General features: G+C 31.4%; 1 non-coding gene across 1 annotated transcript; it reads right to left on the bottom strand.

The window, feature by feature from the left end:
• Positions 1-5,383: 5,383 nt before the first annotated feature.
• Positions 5,384-5,504, bottom strand: LOC114879394. Its single transcript, XR_003789899.1, has one exon. It is a non-coding gene; the product is annotated as a 5S ribosomal RNA (ribosomal RNA).
• Positions 5,505-6,981: the final 1,477 nt, after the last annotated feature.

Raw genomic sequence — 6,981 nt, forward strand, 5'->3', positions numbered from 1 at the left:
GGTGTCAGAAGGATCAGCTGACATCTTTATCAGGAAACTAAAAACCTATTTTTTTAATAAATTCCAGAATATTTTCCAAAATTTCAAATAACATTTTCGGGAACAAAAGAATGTAGAAAATTAAATTTAATATTATCATGATACTAACGAGGTATTGACCCATCTATCGGACAATTATAGTTACGCCACTGTCCTGTATATTACTGAGGATTAAAAAAGGAAGTCTTGTAAGTTCATTTACTATTACAGTATCTTAATACACTACTTCGAATAATGGACGAACATTCGTCTTAAATTATTCAAATGGTGCTTGTCAATTTTACGATTATAGAGTCGTTTCACGTTTATTGCATTCAACTTTCAAATTCGTTACATGTAATCCTCATCCAGCAGGAAAATGACGCCGATTCATGTGATTCTATGGAAAACCTGTTAGCGACGCTTGCCAGACAGATTTTCCTGAAACGGTAGAGCAATCGTGGACACGTGAACACCGGGGCACGTTGACAGGAGCTTAATAGCCGTAAGTACGCGTTTCATTTTACTTGGAGAGATTAGTGCTGAAGACATTCATGTCACCGTTATGTCACACTCGGGTTAATACGACGAGTCCTGTTTACAAGAAGCGTATTCCATTTCCTTTTCACTTTTATTCCGGCGATCGTGATGGTACGAGGCTGGCTACTTTCGACGTTTCACTTCTACTTCAGATGACCGATGCTCGATGTCAAATTATCGTCATCAAGAAAGGGACCAAGCATTCGCGTAACCATTGGGTACCGGGAAAAGTTTGTGCAGTTCTTCTCCCAGATTTATTAACAGCTGCACGTTTGTGAAATTTATGATTTTTTCAATTTTATGTTCCTTATAATAACTAATAGAAGTTTGTTAACCATTGAACGACAGACCATGGAGAAAGTCCCAATTTTAATTTAATTTATGCGTACATACAGGATGCTCCAAAATTCATGGTACAAATGGGGTCAGGATGATTCTAAGGATCAAAATAAGACGAAAATCAAGAATAATGAAATTGCGCGGTAGGCTTCGTTTTCGAGAAGAATGCATTTGAAAATCAGTATAAGTACGCATGTACTTAATTAATAACCGATGTTACCGATGCCACCATAGAACGTTGTTATAACTGATTTCATTTACATTAAACGTAATAAATAATGGTAATAAAGTAACCATTGTATTGTTAGTTGAGCTTAGTTTATTATTATTTGTTTAGTGTATACTTTCTAGGCAAGATATTGTTTAAAATGTTTACCATTTTCTAGTATACAAAGTTGTAGTCTTTGAACTAAATTTTGCCTTACTACTTGCTGCGTATCCCAGATTTTGATTTCTTCAAATGCAAGATTCGTCGTTTTAAATGTTCAAAACTTACAATATCTTCAGAATTAACTATTCTTTTCACGTTTCCACACTGATAAAACTCGAGAAAATAATACAAAACAATCCTTAACATTGGTTAATAGTTAAGTACACGCGTACGTAAACTGATTTTCAAATGCATCATTCTCGAAAACGAAGCCTACCTCGCAATTTTGTTATTCTTCATCTTCGTCTTAGTTTGAGCCGTAGAATCACCCTGACTCCATTTGTATCATAAATTTCAAACTACCATGTAAATACATATATAGTAATTCAAAAACAGGAATACAAGATTTGACTTCTTTTCCTTTATTAATGTAATTATTATTTGTACTATCCACCGATCACAAGAAGTCTCGCTGGGCAGCACAAGGGCAAGAGGACAAGAGGGGATACTATGCACACATCGACTGGATCCTCTAGTTTACACGATCCCCTAATTAGTAGATGTGATCTCTTCGACCAATCATTCGTTACGATCGATAGTACGTGTGAGCTGAGATAAGGTGCGACCAATCAGGTGGCGATATTCTCATGGGACTTCTTGGGATCAGTGGACAGTACACAAGAGACTCAAGATATTGCGCGCGCATGAGAAGAATAGGTTATGTCAAATGGCGCAAAATTTGAATATCTGTAATATACAAATATGTACTTCACATCAGCTTTATTTCTATAAAGTTTCTTACTAATTTGTCGTAGTTTTTAATTCTCGAATGTAAGGTCTAGTATTCTATATTTCTAAATCAATAAGGTGTGATTTCACAAGAGCTATACCATACCCTACTTAACGCTTCTGCTTATATTCCATTGCATTTTCACTTAAATGTTTATTTCTATTAAGAATACATTTTACACGCTAACAAATGTCTTTTTACTTATTCTAATAACTTCTGATAAGGGTACTAGTCTGCATTTTGGTCCTTACCTAAATTACGCCAATGGAATCGAGTAAGAGTTTCGAATGTAGGAATTCTTTTTTTTATTTAGTTCTAGTTTACACAATAAATTTCCTTATAAATTTCAAATAGTGATAAATCAGAAATATGAAATAACGTTTTTCCCCCTATGCTTCCCACTGTATTTGTAACACTTAATCCTTACAAGAATGTGTCATGAGTAATGAATTGATAATATTGTGAAATTTTCTGAATGAAATTTTTACTAACGATACCTGTTCCGATTGGCATTACTTTCACCGACTTGAACTCGTTTTCTAATATCGTTTTCTCACAGCATGTTTATTTTTATTACAGGCATAATGCAATTCTTACTCGTCTATTTGCAGTCTCACCTTCATTTATAAAACATCATAAATTATTCATTGCTGTGGTTGTTTCTATTTCTATTCTCATTATCTCAATCGATCGGTTGTTTTAACGGATTAATGAATCAAATAGTAGAATAATAGAAATTAAATAAATTTTGACTGAAACATAAAAATATATATATTAACAAATGATTATTGTTGATATGTGTACAATGTTCTTTTGCTGATGAATTATATTAAAGTACTATTATAAGCATTTCGTCAAATTAATTTACTGCAACTAATACTAAGCAATTGAATATAAAGTTATACAAAATGAAATATTTTCTTCATACCTTTTAAAATATTTGTTAAACGATTTTTGCAGACATTTTGTGGCGCCTTCATAATTATCTGATTAGCAGAATTAATTAGATAGTATCAAAGTGATAGCAGTAATTAATTAAAGCAATTAAATTAATTATAATTGTGATTATATATCAATAAGTTTAAAATTCACTTCTTCAATTTGTAAACTTTCTAATTATTATAATAGATATAATCATAACCAACTAATCTATTGATAGATAATCTATTAGCCCTTGAACAGCAAAGCCTGGGTCAGTCGTGACTCAAACTTGACTAAATATATCATTTTTAAATGAAAGAGTTTCATAGTTTAGATGAATAATTTTTAAAGCAACAGTGTAAAATTTAGAAAATGTAAATAATATTAAATACAAATTATATCAAAACTGTGACTCCCTTCATGGTCCGCCGTTCGAGAGTTAATAAATTAATCGATTACTAATTACTACTAATTATAGCTAAGTTACAAAGTAATCAATAATAATTAGTAATTGGATACTCTCATCAATTCATAAAACCAGATTACAATTACATCACTTATTAATCTGTACGTTTATAATCTATTCACTGCATGTACCAAGTTCTCTATCAGATTCAATATTAATCTGCCATTTTCTTCTTAGTAACCATATCTTTTTCTAGTAATCTACAATAGCAATTGAGTACATTAATATTTAATATTTTCCTCGAAAAATCGAAGATTCTTGGTTTGAAACTTCTGACCATCAAACGCACTTACAGTCATTTTTTCCCTATTATTTAATAATCCAGTTTTGGTGTGATTCACAATTTTTCTACGCTTCCTTCTACGCTTACCTTCCACCGATTCATCATGAATATTTTCCAATCTATAAAATATCAAAAACTGTGAATTTTGTTCTTGAAGCATTGATTATTAATAGATAATAATTATAGTAATACCATTGTATTCTAACTATTAGATTTTATTATTATTATTCCAGATTTCTAATTAAACTCGCGATTTTTCGCGTATTTTAATTCCAAATAATGATTCATTAATATTCAGTTAGAATGCCATGGTATCCTCATAATATAGATATAGTATCAATAATATTATGGTATTCTAGCCATTTGTAACATTCAAGGCGAATATTAATAAAAGTCACTATATTTTGACACAAAATATGCGAAAAGTTGCTGAACCTAAAAATTTGTTATTATCGTTTCTAATATCGTTTTCTAACTCCAAGTTGACATTAGTCGCTAATGAGTAATGGGGCGCTTGTTTTGTTCACCTTTTTAGGCTGAATTTCCATCGCGTTTCACTTTCTTTACCATACATAATCACGCTTGTGACTTTAAGGCTGCACATATAAAACGAACAAACGCACGAGACCTTAATACAGAGTTAGAACCTGTCGATCGGTTCTAACGATTGTTTGCCAATCAACTTCCGTGTAATCGTGCGGTTAGTTGTTACGCATGCCTTGGGGCTGCTAACGATTACCAACATTCTTGCTTTCCCCTCTTCCTCATACCTCTTTTTCTATATCAAATACTTTTTTTACCGTTGCAGCAATTCGTTGTGTACTCACAGCAATAAAGTCATTGATGTTATATTTAACATTTACAATGCTTATATTTAACATTTACGTTGTTTATATCATAATACATTTTTAAATAAGTGCTTGGATGAAAATATAGGATGGCGCAAAAGTTGCGAAGAGGTTTTGAATAATTACAATCCTTTTTAGTTTCTCAAGTTTAATATTTTGCTCCTTAAAGTGATAATATTCGATTCATAAAGATCTTCTATACATATTAATGAAATTGTCTTATTTGTGACTCCTTTTAAACTTCTAAGGTGAAACTTCATTTACTGTATATTTCGAATACTTTCACATGTTGACTGCAATAGTGAAAATGGGCATTTGTTGTGGGATGTATTTAAGCTTTCAGTATTAAGAATAGGAATAGTTAATTTTTAAATTTCAAATTTTATGCATTTTATTTGCTATTTTACATTATTTGTATAAAAGTAATATTATTTGAAATAATGTTTTTCTATTGACTTCTTTTAATTATTCAGGCATGTGTAATTTGCGGTGCCAGTCACCGATGACCCCCATGGCATTCAACGTGTTCATTATAATTCATATTGCATATCATGAAATCAATAACATGCAATTATTTTACTCTCAGGCAACGTTGAATCAACTCGTTCTCACACTCGCTTGTTTTATATTATAACAATGAGTTCCGATGGTCTTTTGTTTTACACATTTACACGCGGCGTTCAAATTTGGGAAGCATCAAAATTTCGAACGGCACATATGGAGTGTATTCGAAGATTTGTATAATTAAAGAGGAGAGTTTTATTGATTACGGCTGTCAATTTTTTTTTTAATTTCAGAAAAAAAAAAGAACTAACAGCACGCGGAGTTCCCAAGCGGTCACCCATCCAAGTACTATCCACGCCGAACTTAGCTTGACTTCGGTGATCGGACGAGAACCGGTAGTGGTCCTAAGTCGTATGGCCGTTAGTTAAAAACAAAAGCTTTACTAGAGGAGAAAACTGTTAAAGACCGAAGAAATATACAACGTAATTAAAAAAGTAATTAGTTGTACATATCCGTGATATTCCATTACATAATCTACTACTACAGATAGCCATTTTACATAAAAAGAATGTTTACGAGAAGAATTTTTGGCGACTGGAAGGTTAGGACACAAAATTTGCGGAAAACGTGTTATCATTTTATGATATTGAAAACTTTCATGCTCTGATTTTGCTAATACTTGAAGAATAAGTTTCTCACAAATAAAAACAACACTTGCGAGAAGGATTTCTGGTGATTCAATGGTTAACACTTAAAATTCTGCGAGAAACATTTTATTACGGTAATGTCATTCTCTGCATTACCAATATAGCATAGAATAAGAACAACATATACCGATGACAAGATGTCCCATGAGAAGGCCGCAAATCTGCCCTTCTCAGGGGACACCTTGTCATCGGTGCACTATACTTATTTAAACATATCCCTAATGTTTGATATCGTATTTTATTAGTCAGGTTAGGTTTGAAAAGTTTTAAACCGGCAGCGGGTAATATTTTTGGATCTTAACTTCCGAGTTGCCAAAATTCTATGTAACATGAAGCTATTTACAAAACTTCAGCCAAACTCGATTTCAACTATTTTCAGAACAAGTGATCAATTTAATTTTAGCATAGAGCATTACCAACATTAGGTAAAGTGATAATGAAGTTTAATGCCACCGACGAGAGATAGCTAACGACTGCCAACACCGACAAGAGAAACAATCTTTCGTCGGTGGTATAAAATATTGTAATAAGTGAGTACATATCAACAGCAGCAAAGTAAATATTAATGAGTACTCATCCATTTATATTTTTTCACATAAATAAATTTTAAATACGATATATTAATATTCCACTGTAAAATTCACTTGTAATTTCATAAAGTACCAAATTATGAGAAATCTTGTTTAAATAGTTAATTATTTTTTTACTTTTCTACTGTTGATATGATACTAACTGAATTTTTAAATGACAAATAATGTATATTAGAGAATTGATAAGTTATATTGAAGCTGTAAATTATAATTATTAGTAAATACTATACATATGGCGCAAGGCGTGCAGAATCAATAATAAATATTTACAACTTCTTCTTTCGGAAAATTCTATTTTAATTTTTTGTATGACTCGTTTAATAACACTAACACTATTTGAACAGTAAATAAAATTTTACATCTGTTTTGTTTCGAAACTTGTTTCTAATTAAAGAAAATCATTCAATTTTAAAAAGCGAATTATAAATCTGAAGTGAAAAAATAATTACTATTGAAAATAAATTTTTCTGATTCGCTATGATAAAATAGGAATCTTTAACATTCTCGAAATATGCTATGGTTGATAGGATGAGGTGACATCTTCAATTCTTATACAATCTGTTGCTAAGTGTTTCCAGGAGGTAAGTAGTTTCAGCAGGTAAGTA

This window comes from Osmia bicornis, chromosome 14 (assembly GCF_907164935.1).
Source record: "Osmia bicornis bicornis chromosome 14, iOsmBic2.1, whole genome shotgun sequence".
NCBI lineage: Eukaryota > Metazoa > Arthropoda > Insecta > Hymenoptera > Megachilidae > Osmia > Osmia bicornis.